Below are 13,607 nucleotides of genomic sequence, written 5' to 3'. Positions count from 1 at the left end.
CCAGTAAAAACTAAACTAAAAATACATTTCACTTATCAAACATGAAAAATCATAAAACTCAGTTATGTCAATAGAAGAAAACACACAATAGAAATATTAGCCCAAGTATACAATTAGAAAACCAAAGCAAGATATCTCGAAATTACCAAAAAATGCTCAGCAGACTCAAAAGACAATACTCGCCACAAAAATTACAATTTGTCAATACAAAACAATAACAACATAAAAAATACATCATAAACACATAAAAATTACAAAAGACCTTTTTTTCTTTTTTTTTCACAATTCAACAATAAGAAGTTAGAGTTCGTCTCTATGCTCCTTCGATAGTCTTTCAAAAATGAATATGAATTCTTCGTCAGGAAACGATCCAAAAATACGCGCAAAAAGAAACGAATGTTCTTGAAGAGTTCGCAAAAAACGAAAACACGCAATAAAAAGAAGATAAGTTAATGATGATCTTGTAGCTGGATCCTTCACGTGTTCCTCCTCGGTTGTAAACCTCAGGTTTTCCACCTGAGTGTCCGTTGCTCACTGAAAATTGGAGTATTATGCCAATTTAACAGTGAGTTTAAGGAGAGGGTGCAATCTCCTTTTCTCAATGGAAGGACACCGGAACAGGATTATTGTGCCTGTCTGGGCCTTTTAAGCCTTGTAATTCAGGAAAATGAAGTGGTTTTGGCAGACTTCTGCCCGGAAATGCAGATCCTCCTCCGCGCTGTGATGGCCCTCAGACACTCCTCGACCGCAGGTTGAGACTGTAGATTCTCCTGTATGCCCTGCAGCGTGCGCCGTGGCTCCTCAGCTGATGTGCACTGACTCCAATGGAACCACGTGTCTCCTTCTCTCTTGTAGACGGACAGCATGAGATGTACTCTCCACGACTCGGTATGGTCTGGCGAAGCGAGGTTCAGACCACTTTCTTTTGATGACCATCAGGCGCACCCAGTCGATTCCCCGAACTGACCCCGAGCCTGGACGTTCCTGTGACGTCTGGTATTTTGTAAATTCTGCTGCCAGGACCTGTAACTCATTGAAGAAATCTTTATGAGATAAATGTGCAAGCTTACCTTTCCATCCTGGAATGCGGGTAGCAGGTCCTGGAAACATCCGTCCTGTCTGGAGCTCATATGGAGAGAACCCTGTTGATTGGTTAATGATTGATCCTACACTTTATGACAGCTTCACTGTCTTCCTTTTGTATTATAAATCTGCTACTTTGGAGTTGTATTTTATCAATCCTTTGACCCTCTTTTTATATAAGGCCTACATGAGAAATGAAAGTTTCCTATCATGTTAAACCCAAAACTTAACTGTATTTTTTAGAAGCAGTTCCATAACTGTTAATTTGTAAATCTCCAATTTAGACCAATTTAATTTCAATCATCATATTTTCTATTTTTTAAAACCTTAAAGAATGATCAGCCTGCTTTACATGAGTCACTAAATATCAAAAATGACCTACTTTATTCCAATCATATTTTAAATCCCAAAAATTTCAACCATTTTTACCTTTGATCCATTTATTCATTTGAAAACCTATTTATAAAATATTTAATTGAATAATGTATTACCCTTTTTATATTGTTTATCAATTATCAATGCCTTTTCAGTTTTGGAGAGAGATTCAATAAAGCTAAATTTATTAAATGATGTAAATCTTTAGTTTAGACCTTCCTGGATGTCTTAGTTAAACAACTTATTTTAAAACATATGAATAGAGATACAACAATCCAATGATCACCTTCCTTAGTTTAAGAACACTATTTTATGTAAATTATTTGATAGTCAATATTTTGTTTAGTATATTCAATTTATACATTTTACTTATTTCATATCCAAATAGTTAGCTCATCTTTAATGCTGGTAATACACCGTAAAACATTTAATGTATTTTGATTTAACTTCAATAACCTCTTTTTCCGAAAAGTAAAGAGAGATCCAAACTAAAAATTTGCCTATCAGATCAATTCCATTCATGTCCCCCTGTTTCTATAACAGAACAAATGTTCTGTCATAGAATACAATAAAAATCCTATACAACTCATTGAGATGAAATCCGCTATCACCACTAACTTTAGCCTCATGTACCACAGTTGGATGCAATTCAAACATGGTGTCCCAGATGCTGTTACAATCTGCACACCTCAATCAAAGAATTCTAATGTTTGATTAAATTTATGAAATCAACACAGAACTTGGTGTCTTTAGCTCAGTTAGCTCAATAGACACCCATCAATCCACTTTAACACCTTAATTTCAAATTCCATTTAAATTTAAATTTAGTTTTACTGAATGGTAGCCACTGTACTATGTAAATAAAATTTAGATCATCTTCCTTAGTAGATGAAGCGTAACACACAATGCAATTCAGCTATAGTTAAAAAAGAATGTAATTGCAATCGTTAGTCCCTGCCCATTCTCTTCAGGCAGGAAAGGAAAAAGACACACTAGCATTTTGTGAGACAAACAGAGTGAATCATGGAGGAATGCAGTGTCGTAACAGTTGGTGCACACCAACCCCTAACTGCATCGTAAAACCTCTGACCCCAGGAGATGGGGTTGTCCTCAACACCTAGAATTACACTGCAGGGCTGCAGGACGTGAAGAAAACAGGGCGCCTCAGTGCTATATCTGCAGACTGAAGGGAACCCCAGGAGTGGGCTCTGGCGCCCAGGTCACATGATCAGAGGTGAGAATCCAGGATCAAACATGAGAACACACAACAGGACCACCGCTGAGCGACTTGCCATGCCCCATTCTATATCTGCTGAATCAGAAGGTGTCCAGAATAGCAGTCATTCCAGCAGTGCAGAAACATCTGGATACAGTCCCGCTTTGATGAACTTTGGTCAGCCTTTCGTGGTCGACAGAGCAGGACATAGAAACCAGCAGACCAGTCATCTACTGAAACCCCCGTCCGGGTTTGTCTATGATCTTTGTGGTCCCGACTCACTGCTGATTCCCAGCCATAGAAGACTCCCACAGATAACGCTTGAGTCCCTTTTGTTTTCAGCCAGGCATGAAAAGCAACAGTCAAAGGAGACATCTGTTGCCAGGTCCTATGAGCAGCACTTTGCAATCACGTGCAGCATCATCATGTACAGCAGGAGAACAGTTCGCTTTCACTGACCTTCGTAATCGCTCAACAGCGTTTGGCTTTCATACAGCAGTCCAGCAGAAGATGGGCACAGTTCAGCATCATCATGTCTTTGTTCAGCAACAACAGCGGCCTGATGCGGTAATCAAGAAGATCCCTTCAAATACATCTTCCCATGATCTCTGAGCTTAAAAGACCCTTCCCCCAAGATTGCCATCAAGTCAGAAGGAAGGAGAACTGCCAGAGAAAAAATAATACAAAGTAATTAAAAAGCAAAACTTATATTTGCCACATTTTGTTACTTTCACTATCATAAATAAAATTTATCTTGTGATGCCTCCTCCCGTGTGGCGCTAGATTTGTTGTTGTTATAGCACAAACGGCCAACTGCCCCAAATCCTGAACTGCAAAAAGAATAGATAGAAATTTGTTAAAATAGTCCACGATCGGATGTGCCAGAATTAAGAAAATAATGACACTTACTGTTCAAAATCAATAAACGTCAATACCTCGATGACATTCACTCTGCTTGTGCCAAATATCAACTACAAATTCTAAAATCACAACCTCACAAACTCATTAAAGAATTAGAACAAACTCTAGAATGTCCAAGTACTGATACTTATAAAAGTTGTGATGGAATTGCCCTTGGTCAAATAATTATGAATTGCATATTGTTCTACTAAATACCAAACATCCTTATCATTGTCCCACGCTTCAAGACAAAGTCCTATTTCAAAATTTCAGAAATCCTTTACATTTTATCTGAATTTCATAGCAGTTTTAACCAAAATTTTCCTCAAAATTAACAATTTACACCCAACTGTATATAATCAAAGTCAGCAGTGATGCAGAAATCTATCAACAATTTTAAATGTAAATAGACATGGCATAGATGTTATTTGAAACCGTTCAATTTGAGATGATCAAATCTAATTTAGTAGAAGCTTCTATATCACATACACCATATTGTAGTAAAGCAGGAAGGCCATATGACTCTACATTAAAGACATCCATAATTCACTATTGTTGAATCGAAAAAATCAAAATTATTGATTAACTAATTTACCATTAACCATATCCAAAAATTTACCAGGAATTAGGGTCTACTTCTGCTTCTCCCCCTGTTGATATAATAAAATTCTCATTTTGAAAACAATTTGGAATCTATGTCACTTTTATATAATAATTTGCTGAAAAACCAAAATATCATAAGATGTTCCACCATTTCTCCAAATCTTCCATCTAGTATTCAAACTAGACTGAGATTATGTAAATTTCAAAGTTCCATCTGTAATGTCTTATCTTTATAACATCCCCCTGTGTTTTCTTATTTCCAAAAGAAAAACAATTTAGAGGTGGAAAAACAAAAATGGAAGAACTTACCCCCATTATGCTAAAATTTCAACATGTCCAATCAGTCACCCATATGAAATATAAACCAAGTTTATTTAGTTAGAATTTAGGTTAGTTTGTTAGTGTTGTTAGTCAAAGTGGATAACACAATTTCCTAATAACTACATCTATCTGCTTTAAGCCAAGGCTGAATTCTCGTTTCATATTAATTTCACTGCACAAGCAGATGATTCAGCTTCAACCAGATTGTGACACCAAAATATGAAATCGTCATTACCTTAAAATTGTCCCTTAAAGCAGTAATAAAAACATATTTATGAAACAAAACCTTCAGTGTACCTAAATAGTTTAAAATAAGAAAAATATCACACAGCTACACACTAAACTGAGGTCATATTTACATAGAGCATCCTAAAACCCATCAAAGGCCATCTGCCTACACATTCACTCTCATTCACACTCAAGCAGACTCATCAACACATTGTAAGAAAGATGCAGGATGTTACCCCAGATTTCAAACCAAAATTCATCCTGTAAAAGTCTTAAACACAAATATTATAACACCATGGTTGAAAAAAAATAATAAAAAGACATTATTATCCAATAGTTCTAATATTGTTCAGTTTTGAGTGAACCTTTTTAAAAACTCCAAATTATACACACAACCGTATTTCATGATAGCCCACTGTTATTAAATGGCTACCTAGACCCCCTGTAGGAAAACCCAAAAACCGTTCATGTGGTCATGTAATATGCGAAATGGGCTGCACACGAAGATCGTCCTACAAGAAACAAAGTCATTCATTAGTGTTTCAACATGTCCCACATTAACAGTGTAGAAAACACTGTTACGCAGAAAAACATCCATATGTTCTCATTTTTGTTCTCTTACAATCAGTGAGGGTGTTCCCTCCTGTCAGGAAACCTAGAAATTTAAGTGATTGTCAATGTTACAGTATTATAATAAACAATTGGATCATTCCAGTGCTCTAGCCTGGAACTGATGCAACACATTTCACCCGCTGAGAAAGTAAAAACATCTGTAAATCTGTTATTTTGTACTTTTCATTTCAACACAAAACACAGTCCTAAAGCAATTCACATCAAAATCCAAGAATCCTGAAAGCGTGAGCTGGAAATAGCACAGAACTGAAGCACTCCCAAAATGCAAATAAGGGGGGTCAATCAGTCCCCCTGCTATGAAACACAACTTGTAACCAAAATGGAGACACCTCTGTCCCACAGAAGCACATTTTAACAGAAAGTTAGTAATACAACATCCAGCAAAAACATTTGACAATATTTCATAACACAATCTTGAAACACAAATCACTTCCGCACAATCTCAGCACAATTCAGACACAGACAGACGAATAGACAGCAGCGCGTGGTGGAACATGCAGTACTGTATAACGGGGGAGACAGACACACAGCCATAAATCAACCCGCAGCCAAGCACGCACACAAACACTAAGAAACATACAAAACACAGAAACACAGACAACGTTGTAGTTCAGTCAGAACTACAACGTTTCTGTCTTCTGTCTTTCTGTCTTTTCTAAGAAAAGACAGAAAAGAAAAGAAAACGTCAGGTGCCGGCTAAAAGAATGTATGACGCATCTTTTAATTGTCCAATTTCAATTTTAAAAATCCCTTTTATTCTCATTTCAACTTCTCAGTCCAACACTTCAGAGCTGGGTCAAGCTCGAGGCGAAAATAAGCCTCAATTTAGTTTATTCGATCAATCAATCCGCCCAGTGACAAAAGGGTTTTTTTTTTTTCTTTTTCAGCTGGGGAGAGCGATTGAACCCATACTAAATCAAATAATCTATTTTAGTCCTTTATACTATAAGCAACCCGATTAAGGGTGCCAAAGAAAGGTGATCCAACCTGCTATTAGTCCTTTATTTTCCACGAGTGATACAACTCGGTCCAATTAACCTGCTATTAGTCCTTTTCCATGAGTGATACAACTCGATCCAATTAACTCAAATAATTATAAGTCCACTGGAGATGAGTCGAAATCTCCGGCTGATACAAGCCAAAACTAACCAATACACAAATTTCCAAAATACTTTTTTTAGAGGCCCAGGCATTGCTCCTCAGGGTAAAAAGAATAAATTAATCTTTATTAATTAATCAATTAATTAATTAATCAATCAATAAAACCTTCTTTTAAAAAACCCAGCTTAAGTCAGAGTTAACGTAAAGGCTCTGTTTGAACTAGCCACAGTTCCCTGTAATGTGTATTTATTCAAATCCTTAAACAACCGACTCATTTAGGAGGGATCCTATCTACCTCTGCAGCTTCTGAATTCTGTGAGGCCGCACACAGCAAATCAGCCCCGGTCCGACCACACGGCGCTTCAGACAACTGAAAAATAATCAAATACTGTCTTACCACACCGAAGCGTCGGGCCGAAACGGATCAATCAGGACCAAACAGCCGCACGCCGAGATTCCAGAACCGGCACGAGCCCCCAATTGTAAAGGAAGAAAATATTCTAACATAGTTAACTTTGGAAAAAGGTTGGCTTTTCATTTTCTTCCCTCTCCAGGTCCACCCGGCGAGCTGCGTTTGGTAATATGAAAATCAGCAAGGCGTGTTGACATCACAGAATTACAGAGTTTAATCCAATATAAGACAATGCATAAACTTAGAAATAAGACAATGCACAAACCTACACCAGAAACTGCAGAACAACAGAGACATACATTCCATTACCTGACATAGGAGGAAAGAAAGCAAAGACGTACAAGACATCTTTGGAGAGTTTGCAAGAGCAAAATCTGATCTGTAACTTCTATTTAGAAAGCTTTATCCTCTTGTATCTAATCCATTCAAAAAGGGCTGGCCCTCGGTCCTCCAACCAAAAGCCATCTCTGACACTGCCTAAAACTTTACCTAATTTACTGCAAACATCTGGGGTCATTTGCTTCTTTGTTTTAACAAGAAAAGGCGGAAAGCTTGTCCTGGCATCTAGAATTCTTAAAGTCATAAAACACAAGATAAGCTTCCACAGACAGCTTGTGGAATGCGGGGGCCTTTTTCCTGATTCAGTTTTCACACGATCTCTGGTTGTTTATTCTGGAAGACTTTTGACCTTCTGTAAACCAAGCAGAAATCTCTCCTGCAGGCTTAAATAATGTTCGCCCCCAGGAGATACTCATTTTATGGTATGGTGCTCTAAATACTTACCCATTAGTAGTTTTAAATCTCTAACACAGCCTTGTTCAAAATTAAGAAATATGTTCAAGTGAGAGTGTTTACACATGCCATAAGATTAACTGTAATAAAGTCTAAAAAATAATCATTTTTCTTTAACAGCAGCTTGTAAGCAAAAGACACACACACACACACACCAACATCATGTTGGACAGATCAGACTTCCCTTAAACTGCCTGATGATAGTTTGGCAGGTAACCTTAGTGGAGTTCCTGTACAGTGAGGGAAATTAGCACCTTCAGAGGAATACGCAGGAATACGCAGGTTTTATCCTGGCCAGACAGACTTACTAAAGCTGTGTACTCACCATATAATTCTGGAGAGGAGTGACCCTATTCAAAGGTTGGACTAACAGAGTCATCAAAAACAGTTTGTAACTACTCAGATTACTACTGACGTGATGTAAAAACATTTTTTTCTTTTTTTTTTACGGCAGCCAGTAGTCAAAATTTGAATAGTATAAACATTTCTCCCAGGGCATAATAAAGAGCATCAATAAAACATTTCTCTGTTGCAGCCCCAGTCTTAACTGTTATGGCGACAAAAAGGCACTGTTGCATTATGGGCCCGTCCCCCTGCACTGAGTGGTCAACAGAGATGGCAAAAGTACTCACTTTCCGTACTTGAGTAAAAGTACAGATACTTGTGTTAAATAATACTCTGGTAAAAGTGGAAGTACTGATTAAACTTCTTTACTCAAGTAAAAGTAACAAAGTACAGGCTTGTAAATTTACTTAAAGTATAAAAGTAAAAGTAGAAACCACTTTTTTCATGCCGTTCGCTACATTTTAAATGGATGTCTGCCAATAGGACTAGATCTCCGTTCCGATCATTTTCAATCATCTCGTCGTCCATGCTACTATGCTAACGCCACCGCCACCAAGCTGCAATGATTTGCCGCAAATGAATACCGCCGAATCCGTCGATTCATTTTGTGGTGGTCCGTCAAATGCAACGTAGATTCCCATCAAATTAGATTGAATTCTAATTCAATCGTGAAAAAAATAACGGTAACTCCATAGAAAGGATTCCAAACTTAAGTAACGAGCCAATTTTTTAAAATGTAAGGAGTAGAAAGTACAGATATTTGTGTACAAATGTAAGGAGTAGAAGTAAAAAGTCGCCATAAAAATAAGTAGTAAAGTAAAGTAAAAATATCAGAAAAATCTACTTGAGTACAGTAACAAAGTATTTGTACTTCGTTACTTCCCATCTCTGGTGGTCAAGTCTATTTTTGAACAGAGAGTCTTAAGCCTTACCATACTGATTTGCATGATCTAAGTCAATCTAGCTGACCAGGCTACATGTTTTTTGTAGAGGAAAGGATGCATGCAGCAGAAGTAAAATTTATAGAAACATCACAAGTTCATAAGTAAGAGCACCAATACTTCTTTTTTCTTGGTTTTGTTCAAGTTGCAAAAGCAAAGATAATGACTTGTTGACATCTATGTTTCAGATTTTGACCCTACATATCATACTTTGGCCTGCTTTGCTGACTCTAGAATGAAACATAATTTTTGTTGGTAAAATCAGCTGCTATGGCAGAGATGAGAGGTGGATATTGGTATGAACAATTTTAACATAACAGTCAACCAACCTATTTATCTCAGATTAGTGTGGTAAACTTTTATGTAGTTGATTTTCAGTGTACAAAACCCATCAACAAAAATACATCTTCACCATCCTCTTACTGATTTATCCAACTCGCATTTTACTCCTCTTCTTGTGGGCCTCTGTCTGAACAGTATATTTTTTTTTCCATGACTTCCATTTATTTCACATATCCTTTAATGTCCTAATGGAAAATATTTTTCTAATATTGATACTCTGACTTGGATCACTTCCTGCCCTCCTGTTACCCCATTTTTCTCCATTCTGCCCTACTTTAACAAAGTCCCTTATGAAGCACACACTAATAAGTATTAGCATAGATGTGTACAGTTGCCTCTGTGTGTTGTGTTATAATCTTGAGTAATTCGTTGTGCCATCAAATCAATCCTTGAAAAAAATAACTAAATATCTTATAAAGGTTCTGTGCAATATGCTGGATGAGTATTATTTTCTCCTGTCTGTCTGCAGTCAGCGGTGAGCCCAAACACATTCCCCACACATTCTGGTAAATGGCCAAATGAATGCAAATGAGCCTGACTAGCTAGTTGTATCAAGGTGCATTTTAAAATAAGTGAAATCTATGGAAAACCAATTTTTGGGTCCTGCCTGACACATCGTTAGCAATTTTGCTCGGTGGGTGATAAGCCAAATCCAAATCTTTTTGTGTTTTTTTATATTTTTTATATATATATACTATCATTTCACTTTTATGTGTTTATTGTTATTAGGTTCATTTTATTTTACAGTAATTATGCATAATGGCCAACCAATAAGATAACTTTGTTGCTTATTGAATGTTGGATAAACAGTATCTTTTTTGTCTTGTTGTGTATAGTGTGTGTGTACCGCCAAGTGATTGCCCTTTGTTTTGGTTAGGGGTTTTTTGTGCCTAAATGACCTTGAGAACTACCAGATAGAGTCTAACTTCAGAGTGGAAACCTAAGCTGAGCAGGCTTAAGGTACTTTCACACACATCGCAAATTCTGCAGCTGGAGCAAAGGATTTACACATTATACTTATGTAGAGGGTGGCTCTGGACCACTGGCAAGTGGGGCAAGGTGAAAGTGGTAAATTTAGCGACAGGAAAGGCGCAATATTTGCTATTTCGATCACTTCCGGCCCTGCAAAATACATGAAGCAAAATTTGCAGGAGTTGAAACATCTAATCCCTGTTTACATTCGTGTTGCAAAATACAATCAGAAACTAGATAAGACTGTGACCTACCATGAAGGAGGCAGGTGGACAAGCTTTTTAAAATCAAAAAGGAAGACAAAGAAAATTATCTTGAAAAAGGATGAAAATGGAATGCTTTCAAGAGTTTTGTCAGTGGCTTTTAATTGAGCCCTAGATGGACTATTTCTTCAATCTACCACCATCATAGACACTCTCCCACGCGCTGCCTGCCAAGCAGGCTTCTCTGATTCTCCACTGCCCTCCTTCCATCTCCTGCAGTTATCCTCTTGCTATCCCCTACATCTAGCCCTGGCCAGCTGTATCCGTTCCTCGCTCTGTCTTCCTAGTGACATCCCTGGGAACCTTATGAACCAAGGGACTCATATACTCCTTTTTGACTTTTAAAAATTGAAAAAAGTCTGTCCATCTCTGCCATGTTCATGTGAAACCAAAAACCGGTATATTGAATTACATAAGAGCCTTTTCCTGCTGTGCAATTCCATTCACTGATCCGGTGTAAGCTCGGTTCCACTAGCTTTGCCTGCTTTCGATCAAGGTGAGCAAAGGCAAGGTGATCAGAAGCAGGTGAAACCATCAAAACTGCCGCAGGCTTCACATTTGGTGTGAACACCAAGTCCACCAATGGCCTGAAAAAGCACATTCATATTTGTGGAGTTGGAAAACAGTTTAATGCACGTATGCACATACAGTACATAAGATACATCCCATGCTAAGACAGAGGAAAAGGCTTTTTACTAAAATCAAAATTGTCAAAGAATGAAGTGGCGAATGCTCTTAAGAGGTTTCTGTGTGGCTTTTAAAAAAGACGGTTTTAGCTCTTGAAGGACTGTTTTGTTGTCCTATCTCCATCTCAGACAACGGCCAGCTGCCACCTTCTCTCACCTCACTCTGGCTGCCCGGAAAGCTTCTCTGATCTTCCGCTGTGTACTTATATGTATATACGTTTTTTCAGGTGAAGTACTTTAATACATTTGTATGTGCCTAAGTTAACTCACCAACAAAATCATGAAAGACACATCTTTATCTGTATTTTGAGTTAACGGGTTAAACCAAAGGAATAAATGACGAAGAAGCGAGTCTTGTCTTAAAAAAAAAAAATGCAAATTCTTAAAAGGAGCCTAAAATCAGCAAATATATAAGGCCTTACTGAGCCTACCAGAGCATCTCTGTTGGTTTGACAAATGCATCTCACGTAATGTTCAATTTTAATGTGATTCAGAGTGTCTCTCCAGAAATGGAACAATCTTATAAAAGGCTTGTCATCTCTTTGGCTCCACCAATAAGGCCTTTATGGTAGAATAGCCAGACTAAAACCATTTCTCACTGAAAGGCACGTTACATCCAACTGGGAATTTGTTAAAAGGCACCTGAATGATTTTAAGCCCTTAAACATCAAAACAGTCCAAAAAAGCTAATGTATTCTCATTAATACCGCTTTAAAAAAACAGATAAAATAAACCTTGTCGCCAAGATAAACCTCATTATTATGATACATACAGATAAAACATGGTGATATCAGCATAATTTTCTCAACTTAGCATTGAAAAGGCCTGATAAGTGACATTTTTGTCATTCTGCTTATAAACAGGTTCTCCATTTACTGTGATGACCTACAGATTTATCCCATATGTCATGTAGAGATGGGAAAATAGAACCGCTAAAAGCTATTATACGGTTTGTCCAGCTAGGGATTATTGTCCGTTTTGTGATCCAGAGCAAAGCCAGTACGCAGTACTACAACCTTCAGTTACAGAGCCAGCACAAACAAGTACAATGCTGTGTGCTCCCAGCTTACCTACTTTTTTGGCAAGACATTTATAGCCATTTTTTTTTTCTTTTTTTTGACCGACCGTTCTTGCCATTTTAATTGTACAATAAAATCTTAGACTGATCCAAATCTAAAAGATAAAGAAAATTATTCAATAACTTTGTATGTCAGTGAAATCATTTGGGTAAAAACATATTGTAGTAATACACTCGAAAAGGATGAACATGGACGCACAAACACAAACACTTCTCCTGCAAACACATGGAGATAAGTATCAATATAGTTGCTCTGTCAATATAGTAAATGGCTTTGTATCTTTGTTAAGGTATTATCCCTTCTCTTTCTTTCCATATCCACAAAATGATTACATGCGTGCAGATAGAACCGGGGACCGAGGGAGCAGGGGAATAAGTGAGGGAAGGAGAGACAGTGGTAAAATGAAAACAGGAGATTACAAATCAACGGGGAACTCTGGGTTGAATATTTGATTTAGCCTTTTGTGTAGTTCCCTTATCTGAAAATACACAATGTGTTTTTATTATGTGTTAGAGACAAGTAAAGCTGGAGTTTAATACTGGCTCAAAATGTTATTTTCAGGTGGAACTTAAAGTCCAGCGCAGATTATTGTTATGTTGTCAAGGGTCCGGAAACTTTATTTTATCTAACAAAAGCACAGAAGTTCTTTAAAAGAAAAACGTATCAGTGTGTCAGTTTACGCAAAATCTCCAGAAGTAGATTTTCTCTAAACCCAGATATTTTAATTGTATTATGAAAGTTTAGATTTATAACAGATAGCAAAATGACTATTATAATACCATAGAACACAAAGCACACTAAACAATTCCTTTTTTGTCCACCATAGTGGGCAGGCATGGCCCAGTTTTTAGGGCATAGAGCTTGGAATACTGAGGTTCTGAGTTCGAGCCCCTCGCCCTCAGACTGCCACTATGGGTCTCTGAGCAAGATCATTAACACCACAATGCTCCCCCGGGTGCCCCACGATGGCAGCCCACTGGGATGGGTTAAATGCAGAGGTAAATTTCTCCAATGTGAGATCAATAAAGTTCATTTATTTTTTTTGTCATTATCGCTACCATTTTATCAGTCAATATTATCAGTGAATTTCATAGTCGGGCAAAAATTATCTTAGAAAATACAAAAAGTTGTTTTCAAAATCATGGCTTTATTTTTTTTATAAAAAGAAACAGCAATCAAAACAAACCTCAGCAAGAAATTATAATGCCCTCCATATAAACCATTAATTAAATTACAAAATGTAATAACAGAATTTTGATGTACTTCCAGGTGCTCAAAAACCCAGAGCAATATCTTAAAAACTACAGGACTCAGT

Source organism: Cyprinodon tularosa, unplaced genomic scaffold (assembly GCF_016077235.1).
Source record: "Cyprinodon tularosa strain WSP-4 unplaced genomic scaffold, ASM1607723v1 ctg12, whole genome shotgun sequence".
Classification (NCBI taxonomy): Eukaryota; Metazoa; Chordata; class Actinopteri; order Cyprinodontiformes; family Cyprinodontidae; genus Cyprinodon; species Cyprinodon tularosa.
The sequence above is the reverse complement of the archived record's forward strand: the minus strand, read 5'-3'. Positions refer to the sequence as shown.